The sequence below is a fragment of the Erpetoichthys calabaricus genome, chromosome 13, assembly GCF_900747795.2.
Source record: "Erpetoichthys calabaricus chromosome 13, fErpCal1.3, whole genome shotgun sequence".
NCBI classification, from domain to species: domain Eukaryota; kingdom Metazoa; phylum Chordata; class Cladistia; order Polypteriformes; family Polypteridae; genus Erpetoichthys; species Erpetoichthys calabaricus.
In genome coordinates this window covers 10,354,319-10,369,580 of record NC_041406.2, presented here as the reverse complement: position 1 = coordinate 10,369,580, position 15,262 = coordinate 10,354,319, and positions in this window count along the sequence as shown.

The window sequence follows — 15,262 nt, the reverse complement described above, 5'->3', positions numbered from 1 at the left end:
CAGAAAGGATTTCTCCTGTTCGAAGTGGCAGGTGAATTACCGTCAACAAAACGCAGGCAACCTGAGAAATAAATTGAAACGTTAGCCACTTGTGATTCTTCTCTCCATACGGTAAAAGATTTTGTTGAGCAGCAAATTCTGATTTCAGGCGTCTGAATTACATCTTGACATACACAACAAGCACAAAGACAGTCGGCACAGTAAATCTCTTTCTGTTTTGCACGCTTTACACGCCCGTAGTCGGCTCACTCTGTCACCACAAATGCAGTGTCGTCACCAGCCGTCAATCACTGGATGAATACATGTGAGCGGCTTGTGGTGCATAACTTTGTTTTAGAGTTAAGTTACAAGGGTTAAAAACTAATGGCAAGAATATTCACTCAAAAAGCGGAAACTACAAATATTTTTAGTATATTATTATTTTATTTCAGTTAGTCTTTCCAGCTACTTTAATAGTTCCGTTTAGTTTTTCATTTCGACTTTATTTTAGTTTACGAAAATGTTTTTTTTTTTTTACGATAGTTTCAGTTTTGATTTTAGCTTTCATTAACTGTAATTACCTTGGTCACACTATTGCTCTCTCCTCATCCGTCCTAACTGATTCTTCTCTAGTTTTGCATTTTGCTCTTGTCCTTGTCACTAATGGTAGGACATGCAGCCCATTCAGAGTGCACGGGTAGTCCAGATCCTCCAAGATGGCACATTCATACGTAACGTCACAGGAAGGCTTGCTGTGTCTGCGGGTTGATTCACAGTTGCTTGTGTTCCCTATCTGGACAGATTGATATCCCTGAAGCTTCACTGACTTGGTGTTAGACTGGGATGATTGAGTGTTCTCTTAATTTTTTGAAGCAGTGCATATTTATTTAATAAAAACAATGTTAAAATATCCTAATCTTATTAGACATGGGATTCAGATGTCTGACAAATCTATCACCCCCTCAGAATTTGGGCTTTTCTGCACCTCAGTTATTTTGTAGTCCTACTTGTTTTAACCTTTAATAGTTTTGGTTAATTTCCCTACTTTAAGACCACATCGCTAATTTCTTCAAGGTTTCTATCCATCTCAATGTGTTTCCATTCTTTAATGTAACAAGTGTTCATGTGTTTAAATTTTACTCTGTAAACTGGTACAATGCTTCCCCCTTGTGTCCAGTTTTAAAAATTGAAGTTCAACTTCAAAATTCATTCCATGGTAAAGAGAAAAGTCCAGCAAAATGACCCATTTTATTGGCTAACTAAAAAGATTACAATATGCAAGCTTTTGATGCAACTCAGGCCCCTTCTTCAGGTGAGATGTACTACAGAAACTGGAGTTCCCTGTGTTTATATAGACACTAGGACTAGTAACAACACTGGTAAATCTTTAAGTGAGACATCTTAAATGTAAAAAATTTAATAGATTCCTTCAGGGTAAGATTCATTTAACAAGAGAGAACAACAATGTATGGTCAAGATCTTTGGATATGTTAACTGTCCAACAAAGTCTTTTGAAGTTTCTAATAAGTTTTTCAAAACAATGTGGGTCTGTAGACATGTTGTCTGTGTCAGTCTGAGAGATGCAAACAATCCTCATATCTGGCCATAAGACCCATGTCTCTATTCAAACCATGTTGTAATGTATTAAATTTTAGCATGAGTTTGACTTCCCATTCTTTTCTCTCTTGCTGTGTTCTGAAGTTGCCCATAAGCCCTGTGACTTTAAAGTCCCTCACACAGTGTCCATGGCTGTTAAAGAGGGCTGCTACAGGGACATCTCTGTTGACATGTTTAATGTGGCGCCTGTGTAAATTCATTCTCTGGCGGAGTGTTTGTCCAGTTTCTCCCACATAGAGTGCAGTGTCAGGACATTTCATGCTGAGAATTAGATAGACCACATTAGATGATCTGCAGGAAAATATTCCCTTTATGCGATGTTCTAGTCAGTGTGGTATAACTACATGGTCTGTATTATAAATGTGGGCACATGTTTTACATCTTTTCTGTAGTCAGGGAGACGTGCCATTTTCTGTTGGTTCACTTAAGGAGCTTCAGACAATTAGTTGCTGAAGGTTCGGTGGTTGGCTGTATGCCAGGAGGGGGGGGGTTCTGGAAATCCATTTTTCAGTGTTTGGTCATTTGGCTGAAGTTTTTATAATTTTTCGAAGTGCTTTAAGATGTGGGTTGTAGGTGACAACAAGCGGGATGCGGCTCTTGTTGTCTTTGTTTTTGTATTCCAGAAGGTTGTCTCTGGGTATGGCAGTAGCTCTTCTTCTTTGAGTGTCTGTTGTTTTTGGGGGTATAACCTTGTCTGACGAAATCTTGTCTGAGCTCCTGCAGTTGTTTATCCCGGTCTGTTGGGTCTGAGCAAATATGATTGTACCGTATTGCTTGGCTGAAAATAATGGAGCACCTTATATAGTTGGGGTGGAAGCTATCACTTCTCAGGTAGGTCAATCCATCCATCCATCCTCTTCTGCTTATCCAAGGTCAGGTCGCGGGGGCAGCAGCTTGAGCAGAGATGCCCAGACTTCCCTCTCCCCGGCCACTTCTTCTAGCTCTTCTGGGGGAATCCCGAGGCGTTCCCATGCCACCCGGGAGACATAGTCCCTCCAGCGTGTCCTGGGTCTTCCCCGGGGCCTCCTCCCGGTTGGACGTGCCCGGAACACCTCACCAGGGAGGCGTCCAGGAGGCATCCTGATCAGATGCCCGAGCCACCTCGTCTGACTCCTCTCGATGCGGAGGAGCAGCGGCTCTGCTCTGAGCTCCTCCCGGATGACTGAGCTTCTCACCCTATCTTTAAGGGAGAGCCCAGACACCCTGTGGAGGAAACTCATTTCAGCCGCTTGTATTCGCGATCTCGTTCTTTCGGTCACTACCCATAGCTCATGACCATAGGTGAGGATAGGAGCGTAGATCGACTAGTAAATTGAGAGCCGGATCAAATTCCTTTTTCACCACGACAGACCGATGGAGAGCCCTCATCACTGTAGATGCCGCACCGATCTGCCTGTCGATCTCACGCTCCATTCTTCCCTCACTCGTGAACAAGACCGCGAGATACTTGAACTCCTCCACTTGAGGCAGGATCTTGCTACCAACCCTGAGAGGGCACTTCACCCTTTGATTCCCATCCCAGCCGCTTCACACTCGGCTGTGAACCGATCCAGAGAGAGCTGAAGATCACGGCCTGATGAAGCAAACAGGACAACATCATCTGCAAAAAGCAGTGACCCAATCCTGAGTCCACCAAACTGGACCGCCTCAACACCCTGGCTGCGGCTAGAAATTATGTCCATATTCTGTCAGGTTGGTCCATCTGTGAAAAACAGAAGTTACAAGGGTGTTGTCTTTCAGTTGAATGGTGGTGTCAAGCAAGCTGACTTCTGTTTTTGAGTAATTCAGCTTCAGCTTTATGTTGGGGTGAAAAGAATTATACTCATTATGAAAATGGAGGAGGTCCTTCTCACCGGCAGTCCAGATTATGAAGATGTCATCTATGTAACGGAGATATAACATTGGTTTTAAGATGCACATTGACATGAAATCTTCCTCCAATTTTGCCATAAAGAGGTTTGCATAGTAAGGTGCAAACCAACAGCCCATTGCTGTCCCCATTTGTTGCAAGTAGCAATCTTGTCCAAAAGAGAATAGATTGTGTGTCAGAGTGAATTTGATCATTTCTATTACTGACTTTGTGGGTAAATCATGTTGTCTGAGGTTCTTTTCACATGGCAATATGCCATCATCATAGGGGAAGTTTGTGTAAGTGCCTCAACATCCATTGTGGCCAGTAAGGTTCCCTCAGGTAAGGGCCTAATGCAGTTTTTTTTTAAGTCATTTTGCTTGACTTTTCTCAACTTCCATGGTAAAGAAATTATAAGGGTTTTTATTCAGTCGTGTCTAGAAAACACAAAACTTGTCTTCACTTTCATTCACACAGAGAGGACCAAAACGCACAGAACTAAAGGCAGTGTTAAGTCTAAATGGCTTGTTTCTACCAAAACCTTTTTCTTTTCGGATTATGCCTGAAGGTTTAATAAGACTGTATCATAGTTGATCTGTATTGTCAGAAGCTATTGTATCCCTCTACAACATTACCACAGTGAGTATTGCTAATGTGAGATACTTCAACAGGAGGTCAGTGTGTGTTTGACTGTGGCAAAGAGAAGTGCACTTGCCATATCAGAATTGGAATCTTTAAACTGGCAGGTAGCGTGGCATAGAGTTTTAAAATATTGGACTTCATACTTGTAAAAAATTTAATAGATTCATTTAACAAGAGAGAACAACAATGTATGGTCAAATCTTAGGATATGTTAACTGTCCAACAAAGTCTTTTGAAGTTTCTAATAAGTTTTTCAAAACAATGCGGATCTGTAGACATGTTGTCTGTGTCAGTCTGAGAGATGCAATCAATCCTCATATCTGGCCATAAGACCCATGTCTCTATTCAAACCATGTTGTATTAAATTTTAGCATGAGTTTGACTTCCCATTCTTTTCTCTCTTGCTGTGTTCTGAAGTTGCCCATAAGCCCTGTGACTTTGAGGTTGTATGTTAAAATCCCCCTACTGGCACTGTCTGACCATCAGTAACTCACTTAACGTGCCTGTGCTCCAACGGAGAAAAAAAAATGTAACCAATTGTATCTTAGATGTTACAAGACTCCCTCGATAAAGGCATCAGCTAAAGAGGTACATGTACAACTGTTCTCTTTTAGAGATGGACGTTTAACTTCCAAATGTGTACATTATCTCCCTTGCCATCTTGTTTTCCTCTTGTTGGCAACACTGCACCTTGCCTACAGCTTCTTCAGAAATATACCCAGGTGCTTCTGGAGCATATGAGACATTAATAGCTCTGCCTTGTTCCAAGCTGACCACCCAGTGATATGTCCATGTCACCAGGCATTTTCAGCAGATGCGCAGACCAGTTCACATGGCATTCGCCCATCTGAAAAGGCAGTGAAGCTGATTTGATTTTTGTTCCTTCAATCAGAAGGCTGTATTTGTTCTGCTCAGTTTCAGCCTGGAGGCTGATTTGTGAGGAACAGGTAATGTCGGAAGGCACTGGTAGTTATAAATACTTCTTCTGGCATTGCTGTCCACTCAGCAGTGGTTTGTTTCTTTAGGGGAAACTTTTAGAAGGATGTGGGCTGTTGCACTAGAATTGGACTGATGGGAGTGTTCAGAGTGGCAGAGATAAACTCTACAAAGGGTGAAAACAATCTAAGCACGTAATGATTACTAGCCCAAAATGCTAGCCAAATAGTAACAAAAAGAACATTCTAAGTACATTTTTATTATGGGTTGGGCACTATGTTCTCTTGAGTCTTCCTTAAGTGTAACAACAATACTTATTTATATAGCACATTTTCATACAAAAAGTAGCTCAAAGTGCTTTACATAATGAAGAGAAGAAAAATAAAAGACAAAATAAGAAATTAAAATAAGACAACATTAATTAACATAGAAAGGAGTAAGGTCCGATGGCCAGGGTGGACAGAAAAAACAAAAAAAAAACTCCAGAAGGCTGGAGAAAAAAATAAAATCTGTAGTGGTTCCAGGCCACGAGACCACCCAGTCCCCTTTGGGCATTCTACCTAACATAAATGAAATAGTCCTCTTTGTAGTTAGGGTTCTCACGGAGTCACTTGATGCTGATGGTTATACAGACTTCTGGCTTTTAATCCATCCATCATTGTTGGAACATCATGGTGCTTTGGGTAGATGGTGGTGGCGCACGCCACCACCAACAGGACACCGGAAAAGGAAACAGAAGAGAGAGTAGGGGTTAGTACAGATTTTGAATGAATAGTTATTATAATGAATTAGATATACAGAGTATCAGGATTAAATTACAGTGAAGTTATGAGAAGGCCATGTTAAAATAATGTGTTTTCAGTAGTTTTTTAAAGTGCTCCACTGTATTAACCTGGCGAATTCCTACTGGCAGGCTATTCCAGATTTTAGGTGCATAACAGCAGAAGGCCGCCTCACCACTTCTTTTAAGTTTTGCTCTTGGAATTCTAAGGAGACACTCAGTTGAGGATCTGAGGTTACGATTTGGAATATAAGGTGTCAGACATTCCGATATATAAGCCGGGGCGAGATTATTTAAAGCTTTATAAACCATAAGCAGAATTTTAAAGTCAATTCTGAATGACACAGGTAACCAGTGTAGTGACATCAAAACTGGAGAAATGTGTTCGGATTTTCTTTTCCTGGTAACGATTCTAGCAGCTGAATTCTGCACTAGTTGCAAACGATTGATGTCTTTTTTGGGTGGTCCTGAGAGGAGTGCGTTACAGTAATCTAGCCGACTGAAAACAAACGCATGAACTAATTTCTCTGCATCTTTCGATGATATAAGAGGTCTAACTTTTGCTATTTTTCTTAGGTGAAAAAATGCTGTCCTAGTGATCTGATTAATATGCGATTTAAAATTCAGATTACAATCAACGGTTACCCCTAAGCTTTTTACCTCCGATTTGACTTTTAATCCTAATGCATCCAGTTTATTTCTAATAGCCTCATTGTATCCATTATTGCCAATCACTAAGATTTCGTTTTTTTCTTTATTTAATTTGAGAAAGTTACTATTCATCCATTCTGAGATACAAGTTAGACATTGTGTTAGCGAATCAAAAGATTTGGGGTCATCAGGTGCTATTGATAAATACAGCTGTGTGTCATCAGCATAGCTGTGGTAGCTCACGTTGTGCCCTGAGATAATCTGACCTAATGGAAGCATGTAGATTGAGAAGAGCAGTGGACCCAGGATAGAGCCTTGTGGAACACCATATAGAATATCATGTGTCTTTGAATTATAATTACCACAACTAACAAAGAATTTTCTCCCTGCCAGGTAGGATTCAAACCTATTTAAGACACTGCCAGAGAGGCCCACCCATTGACTAAGGCGATTCTTAAGAATATTATGATCAATGGTGTCAAATGCGGCACTCTGATCTAGGAGGATGAGAACAGATAAATGGCCTCTGTCTGCATTTACCCGCAAGTCATTTACTACTTTAACGAGTGCAGTTTCTGTGCTGTGATTTATTCTAAAACCTGACTGAAATTTATCAAGAATAGCATGTTTATTGAGGTGCTCATTTAACTGTATAATGACTGCCTTCTCTAGGATTTTACTTAAGAAAGGCAGGTTAGAGATGGGTCTATAATTTTCAAGAGCAGAGGAGTCGAGATTATTTTTCTTAAGTAGGGGTTTAACTACCGCAGTCTTAAGACAGTCTGGGAAGACCCCCGTATCTAATGACGAATTTACTATGTCAAGAACATTATCACTGAGCACGCCCGATACTTCTTTGAAAAAATATGTTGGTATTGGGTCAATGGCACAGGTGGAGGGTTTCATTTGAGAAATTATTTTATGTAAATCAGGTAAATCTATCCTAGTGAAAGACTTTAATTTGTTTATTATGGGGTACTGGGGTTTAGGAGGATCCTTAGTGTTGAGGAGATATACTATGTTATTTCTAATATCATTAATTTTTTGATTGAAAAATACAGCGATAGCCTCACAGGTTTTACTGGAAGTACTTAGGAGGCATTCCTTTGAGTTACCTGGGTTTAACAGATGATCAATTGTCGAAAATAAGACTCTGGGATTACTAGCATTGTTATTTATAATCTTAGAGAAATAGCAGCGCCTCTCAAGACGGACTGTGTTATTGTATTCTGCTATTTTAACTTTTAATATCTCATAGTCAATAGTTAGTTTAGTCTTCCTCCATTTACGCTCAGCTCTACGGCATGTTCTCTTTAAATCAGACACTCTTTGGGTCTTCCAAGGTATAACAATGCTAGAAGATTTTTTAACTGTCTTTTCAGGTGCAACTAAGTCAACAGCAGCCCTCACTTTAGTATTAAATCTTTCCACCTTACTATTTACCGGTACATTCTCCTCGCTATTATAGTTGGCACTGTAAACGGACTGATTGGTTAGAATGTTTGAAAGTTTTAAAGCTGCTGATGAGTCAAAGAACCGTTTTTTAACAATATGCTTCTCATGAGTGTTTTCTATCATTATTTCTATATTAAAGAGTAGAAAACTAGAGCCAAAACTAGGACACTTAATGTGTGCAGACATCTTGTACATCATGGTGTCCTTGGTCACATGCAGTATCATCACGACCTGACACAAGCAATGGTAGTAACTATTAAAGTAAAGTGCACAAATTGGGAATGACACGATATAACCAAGTTAATGTTAAAAAGTAACAACATAATTACTGTTAAAAATAAATAAATGAAAATGATTTCAACAAATTTTTTAAAAGTGATGGAAGACCAAGTGTATTGACTAAGAACTGCATGGTCATATCAGGAAAGATAACCATTTTGGTTTATTCCAAGATCAATACAAGTTCCCTTAATTGAGATGGTTTGTTAGAAGACATAAGCTGTGTGGATTAAACAAAAGCCTGCAGAAGACCGTGTGCCCCTTCTTCATTTAAAATTCTATGTTAAGACAATACCCAAAGATTCTTGCCACACTGTGTTCAAATATTGAAATAAGCATATAAAACCAAACGGCCATCCATCCATTTTTTTTTAACCCGCTTACCTAATGGTAGAAGGGTGGCACGGTGGTAGCGCTGCTGCCTCACAGTAAGGAGACCTGGGTTTGCTTCCTGGGTCCTCCCTGTGTCTGCGTGGGTTTCCTCCCACAGTGCATAGACATGCAGGTTAGGTGCATTTAGGGTGATCCCTAGTTGTCCCTAGTGTGCGCTTGGTGTGTGTGCCCTGCGGTGGGCTGGCGCCCTGCCCGGGATTTGTTCCTGCCCTGCTCCCTGTGTTGGCTGGGATTGGCTCCAGCAGACCCCCGTGACCCTGTTTTAGGATATAGCGGGTTGGACACTGACTGACCTAATGGTAGATGTGGTATGAAGTCTATCCCAGCTGCATTGGTCACACAGCAGGAACCAGCCTTGGCCTGGGCACCATCCATCACCAGCATATTTATGCACACGTCAATAGAGCGGATTGCGCAAAATTCTTTCATTTAAATAGTGAATTGCATACTTCAGCCCACTTAGTGGAAATGAAAGGGAAGTGCATTTAACACCAAAGCCAGAAGACACCACTTTAAGCCCCAGAAATGTTGTCTTATGATATTTACAGGTATTTTTTTTTTTTTTTTTTTTTTTGCATAATCTTGGCGAGTCATGGACAGTCGCAGTGAACACCAGTGACTGTCAATCCTGTACTGGATTATTCCCAGGGCATCCTGGAAGTGACAGCAGGAATGCTACTCAGTTGAGCAAGGCCCATAACCTGCAATTGCTCCAGAGGCGCTGTACAAATAGTTGACTCCAAAACTGACTGGAGACTAAGGTGGGTATGTGAGAAATGACAAATTCCTAATTACAAGAAATTATATCTGTCGAATAAAGGATTAAAAAAAAATTAACTGGTAATCAAATTGTACAGGCATTGACTGCATGGTATTTTTTTGTTGTGTAAAAGGAAACTTAAATTCACATTTGTGTAATCCGTCATCCTTTGAATGTCAACTGACATCCTCACAGGAACATGATCCTTTTACTCCACTTGATAAGTGTGAGGTGCTCTGACTCAGTCATGTAAAGTACGGTAGTGCATATTTCAGAACGGCCAAGAAATAAAACTCTGGACTGAATTCAGTCAAAGACAACCAGCACGTGTACGACACAACCTTTATACTCATGACCTGGATATGCTGCACTCCACTCACTTCTGCATTGATGCCGTTTAGTAACGGCAAAGCAACCATCCACAAATGCTCCTCAAAATGATGGTGGCCATAAGAGGAACAAAATGGTGTTGCAGGATGAACGCTACTTATTTTCAATACTGTTAAAAACGTGGCAAAAACCAAAACAGCTGTGACCACGAGAGTCCTTGACATCTAAAATACATAAAACAAGGCTTAAATAGTTGAGGTCAAAGTCAACTTATTTAAAAATAAAATCCAGATTATGACAACTATATACTTTCCAATACTTCATGCACTCTGACAAACCTTGTATGATTTTTGTGACCACTCTTTTTGGTTCTGAACCTTCATTTTGTTTATCTGTTTGTTCTTTGCAGGATAAGCCTCCTCTCATCTCAAGGCACAATATTTTTGTTCCAACTATCCATCCATTTTCCAACCTGCTGAATCCAAACAGGGTCACGGGGGTCTGCTGGAGCCAATCCCAGCCAACACAGGGCACAAGGCAGGGAACCAATCCCGGGCAGGGTGCCAACCCACCGCAGGACACACACAAACACACCCACACACCAAGCACACACTAGGGCCAATTTAGAATCGCCAATCCACCTAACCTGCATGTCTTTGGATTGTGGGAGGAAACCCACGCAGACATGGGGAGAACATGCAAACTCCACGCAGGGAGGACCCGGGAAGCGAACCCAGGTCCCCAGGTCTCCCAACTGCGAGGCAGCAGCGCTACCCATTGCGCCACCGTGCCGCCCTGTTCCAACTATAAAAAATAAAATAGAAATAGTTATTTATTCTGCTTAAGCTAGACAGAAGGCAGATTTCTTTTTTTTTAGGGACAGGAAACGTAATTCAGAATTGAGCCTAATTCAAGTTACCCAACAGCTGTTCTACCTATCATCAAAGCACAAACAGTAACTCAGAATCGTCATCAGAATTACTACAAAGGTTCAAATAAACCAAATTCAATAAGAGGCACACACCAAATCAGTGGTAGCCAAGAGATCCTCAGAACCGACTTAATATGCCATCCCGTCAATGACGTAATGCGTCACTCTGACAAGCTAGTTACCATAGTGACCAGCACAACAAATGGCGCCAAGAAATGCATGAAAAAAAAAAAAATAAAATTGCGGGATCCCCTCGAGGTTGCTGGATATCATGGCCGGCCTGTCTACTGGTACTGTGAGTTCTGTGCAGAGTGGAGGCAGACCCTCTGTGTGTTTTCCCAGTTGATTCTGGGGTCCGTCAGCGGTGTGTTCTGCTCCTACTCTGTTGAATGCTTACATGGACTGTGGTGTTGGGCAAAGTTGTGGGGTATCTGCTGGTGAAGAAAGATTCACGGATCTTGACTTTGCTGGTGATGCTGTGATCTTCGTGGAGTCAATGGAGGCTCTGATCGGGGCTCTCGAGAGACTGAGTGAGGAGTCGGAGTGTCTGGGCCTGTGAGTGTCCTGAGAAAAACCAACAGCCGGGCCTTTAATGACCTCTTGGGCACAGCAATCAGCAGTGTGTCTGTCTGGAGAGAGAGTGTCGACCTCATCGAGAGGTTTACTTACCTCGGCAGTGACATTCATGTCTCTGGTGACTCTTCCTATGAAGTCAGTAGATGGATTGGGAGAGCATGGACGCTATCCAGTGCCCTGAGAGGAAGACTGGACTGCTTTAGTACTGTGTCTCTCCGGAAAATCCTTAGGTACCATTGGTTTGACTTTGTGTTGCTCATGGACTCCCGAATGAGGCACATGACCTGCATTGTGAGGGGGCGTCAGTTACGGCACTACGGCCACGTGGTGCGATTCCCCTGAGGGTGATCCGGCTGGTAAGATCCTCACTGTTGGGGACCCAAGTAGCTGGACCAGGCCAAGGGGTCGCCCACGTAACATCTGGCTGCAGCAGATAGTGGGTCATTTCTGAAGGGTGTTTCGTTGTGTAGTAAGTGCGGCAATGCGCTGTACCAGTGCATGCTCCCCGACTTGACTTGGGGGGGGAAAAAAAAAATCAAAATCTGAAAGGTACACATAGAGCAGATATGATTTTTGCAGTTTTGTTATTTAAATGTGCTATTTAAGATGTTTCCTTGAGTTGGTGGTCTATCAATACTAATTCTTAGAAATCTATAGCGGCCAGTTCTCTCTATCAATACTGATACAGCTCTCCTCTCTTTGGTTCGCTGCATGCTATGTTTAATGTTACGGTATGCATATGAGGAGTATCAGCAGATAGCACTGTGGTCAGATGATAAAGCTCTACTCTTCACTTTTGCTTAATGTGTACTAAAATTTAATCCCCACCAAAAATTGAACCACAATCAATGATGACCAAATCATGGTTAGGGTTATCACCACAGACTACACCAGAGGCAGCCACATTCATTTTTGTTATTCAGTACTTGAAAATTGAACTAAATATAAAACAATATAAGGCCCTGCTATGCTTAAATTGATATAAGTACCACCTGAAGCTTGTTGCCATATTCTTGACTTAAAGAATTTCAATAATTTGTACAGTTCAAAAAAAAAAAAAAAAGTCAGATGAGCGCCATGCTGCTGTGCTCTTCTGTAAGGGTTTCATTGTACGAAACACACATGACAAACCTGAACTTGATTAACCCTAGCGCCTTGACCCTGAACTGGACTGGATAATGTAAGAACGGCTGTATATTCATATTCATCTCAAAGAAATACATTTACAGGTCAGAAGAAAAAAAAAAGTTCTTAAAGTTTCTTACACACACTCCAGGCTCCTGTCTTTGCTCCTTTATAGTCCAGAGTTTCTCAAACTTTATTGTCTTGCCTACCCACTCTCATCCATCCATCCATTTTCCAACCCGCTGAATCCGAACACAGGGTCACGGGGGTCTGCCGGGAGCCAATCCCAGCCAACACAGGGCACAAGGCAGGGAACCAATCCCGGGCAGGGTGCCAACCCACCGCAGCCTACCCACTCCCCCTTATATTTATTCATGTACAACAAGTGGGGAAGGAGGGTGTCCCCTCGGTGAAACCAGAGTGAATGTCCAAACCCTGTGTGGTGGGTCAGGGTTGGTGTCCCCTTGGTGAAAAGAGCGCAGATACAAATGAGGATAAATGTTGTGCAGTGCTGTTGACTGCAGGTGACCAACTGCAACCCCCAAACCAAAAGTGGGCTTTGACCCATTGATTGAGAAACACTGGTATAGATGCGAGTTATCAGACCTTTATTTTGTGATAAAGACCTCACAGTATGGGTAATAATCGAAAGGCACATGAGATAAGTGGTGTCTGTCATAGCCTTGAGTTTTCTGCCGCTCCTCCTTGAATTGAAATGTCATTTTTTTTTGGATTTTCAGTGAGATATTTGACTTTGTGTACAGTATAGGATGGGATGGGCTGAAGTGTGAAGTGATGTGTTTTGGCTGCACCTTGTTTTGTCTCTGGTTTCTGTGCTTCAGTGTACATGGGGGGAATAATAATAATACTACATTTTATTTATACGGCGCCTTTCCCATGCTCATGCCTAATACGGTTTCTTAGGTAGCTTACTTTACTTGCCCCCTTTTTAAGTTCCTTTACTTCATTTCTAATGCCATGTGTCTCTGAACGTTTTGTGCCTCTCAGTGTCCCAATCTCTCTTTTTTATGCTATTCTACAACTACGTTTGGTTTGTCCTTTGGGCTTATTTGTTTTTCTGTGTTGACTCCATGCTTTTGTTGATATCCCTAATTCATGTTTTCATCAGTTCCTGTGATCTGTGAGGTGGCATCAAACCGCCTATTGCCAATTTGTCCATGTCACATTTCAACTCCTCTTTCGTCAAGGGAAACTGGAGGCCTATCCTTAGGGGATGAGTGATTTATTAGTAAAGGTGCGGAGATGATATCTGTAGTTTCTGTTTCAATAGAAATCCAATAATAAACAGCACAGTTCCTGGTGGTAGCTTTTCAGGGAGCTGTTTGCATTGCTTTATGACGTGGTCTGTGAGATGTGCTCAAGTAACAATAACTAGAAAAGAAAAACTGGTCAATAATTCACATGAAAATTCAGGCCGTTCCCTGTCAGTACAATTTGATGGTGATGTGCATTGCACAAGAAAGCACCTCTCGACCTTTTAGAATGCTACTCTTCTCTGTCAGTCGGCCATTGTTAATACATACTGTACAATTAGGGGATATCATCACAAGGTGCTATTGGGGGCCCACAAGTGCAATACAAGACTGGCAAGAGATGAGGTAACTGTACAGACTACTTGGTGACTTCACCTAGTCTGCTTGGTTCCTGCAATGGCCCTGCTGCTACAGGCATTAGCTTCAACTTCATCATTCTCATTTCAGATTTATTATTTTAGTTTTGCATTGTGATAAAAACGAGAACCTGATTAAAAAAAAAAAAGTGTCAATACAAATTCTTTTCCTCCTCGTTTATACACTGCCTTCATCTATGGTGTGTGTATATGTTGTGGCTACTTGGCGGCACACTCGCTCCCCAGACCCGACACAAACAGGTACAAATCCAGAACACACACAAGGCTTTTATTAAAGTGTGGGAAAGCTTTTCTTTCGTTCCCCACCAAAGACAGTGCGCTAAAGGCACTATGCACAGATAATAAAGCACCGTACTTTCCGTCTCTCTCAGTCCTTCTGCCTCCAACCCTTCTCCAGCAAACTTCTCTCTCCATCTCCTGACTCTGGCTCCTGAAATGAAGGCAAGCGGCTCCTTTTAAGTGATCCTGGAAGTACTTCTGATGTCCCAAAGAAGAATGGATCCCCAACAGGGCCGAGTCACAAAACTCCAATTCCCATGATGCCCTTTGGGAAAACCCAGGGGGCCTGCCATCTAGTGACCCGAGGTGGGTACTGTCCTGTATGTATTCTTTCCCTTGGTCCTTCCAGTTCACAGCTGTCTGCCAGAAGGTGCATATGTACATTTTATATACATACACATACTTTGTGATGGAATAAAAATGAAGGTTTTTTTGTTTTTAATAAATCAGACTTTCATGTTTTAGACAGTTTGGTTTGTCACTAATTGTGTTTGTTTGTTGGAGGCTATGGACAGGATAACTCTAAAATGATTGATTGACACAGTAAAGTTTGTCAGTCAGTCAGGTGATTTCCCAACCCGCTATATCCTGGAGCCAATCCCAGCCAACACAGGGTGCAAGGCAGGAACAAACCCCGGGCAGGGCGCACACACACCAAGCACACACCTGGGCCAATTTAGAATCGCCAATGCACCTAACCTGCATGTCTTTGGACTGTGGGGTGAAACCCACAGCGACACGGGGAGAACATGCAAACTCCACACAGGGAGGACCCGGGAAACGAACCCGGGTCCCCAGGTCTCCCAACTGCGAGGCAGCAGCGCTACCCACTGTGTCACTGTGCCGCCCTTCACATCAAAATCCCACGTGTTATTACATAACTATGAATATCATGTATTTTTTGTGGATGGGGAAAATTGGTTGTTTTGAATATTCAGTTTGCCCCAATGAATTCTGTCTAAACATCTTAAATGAAGCTAACGGATATCATTTAAAAATGAGTTGTTGAATCACTTAATAGTAATTGA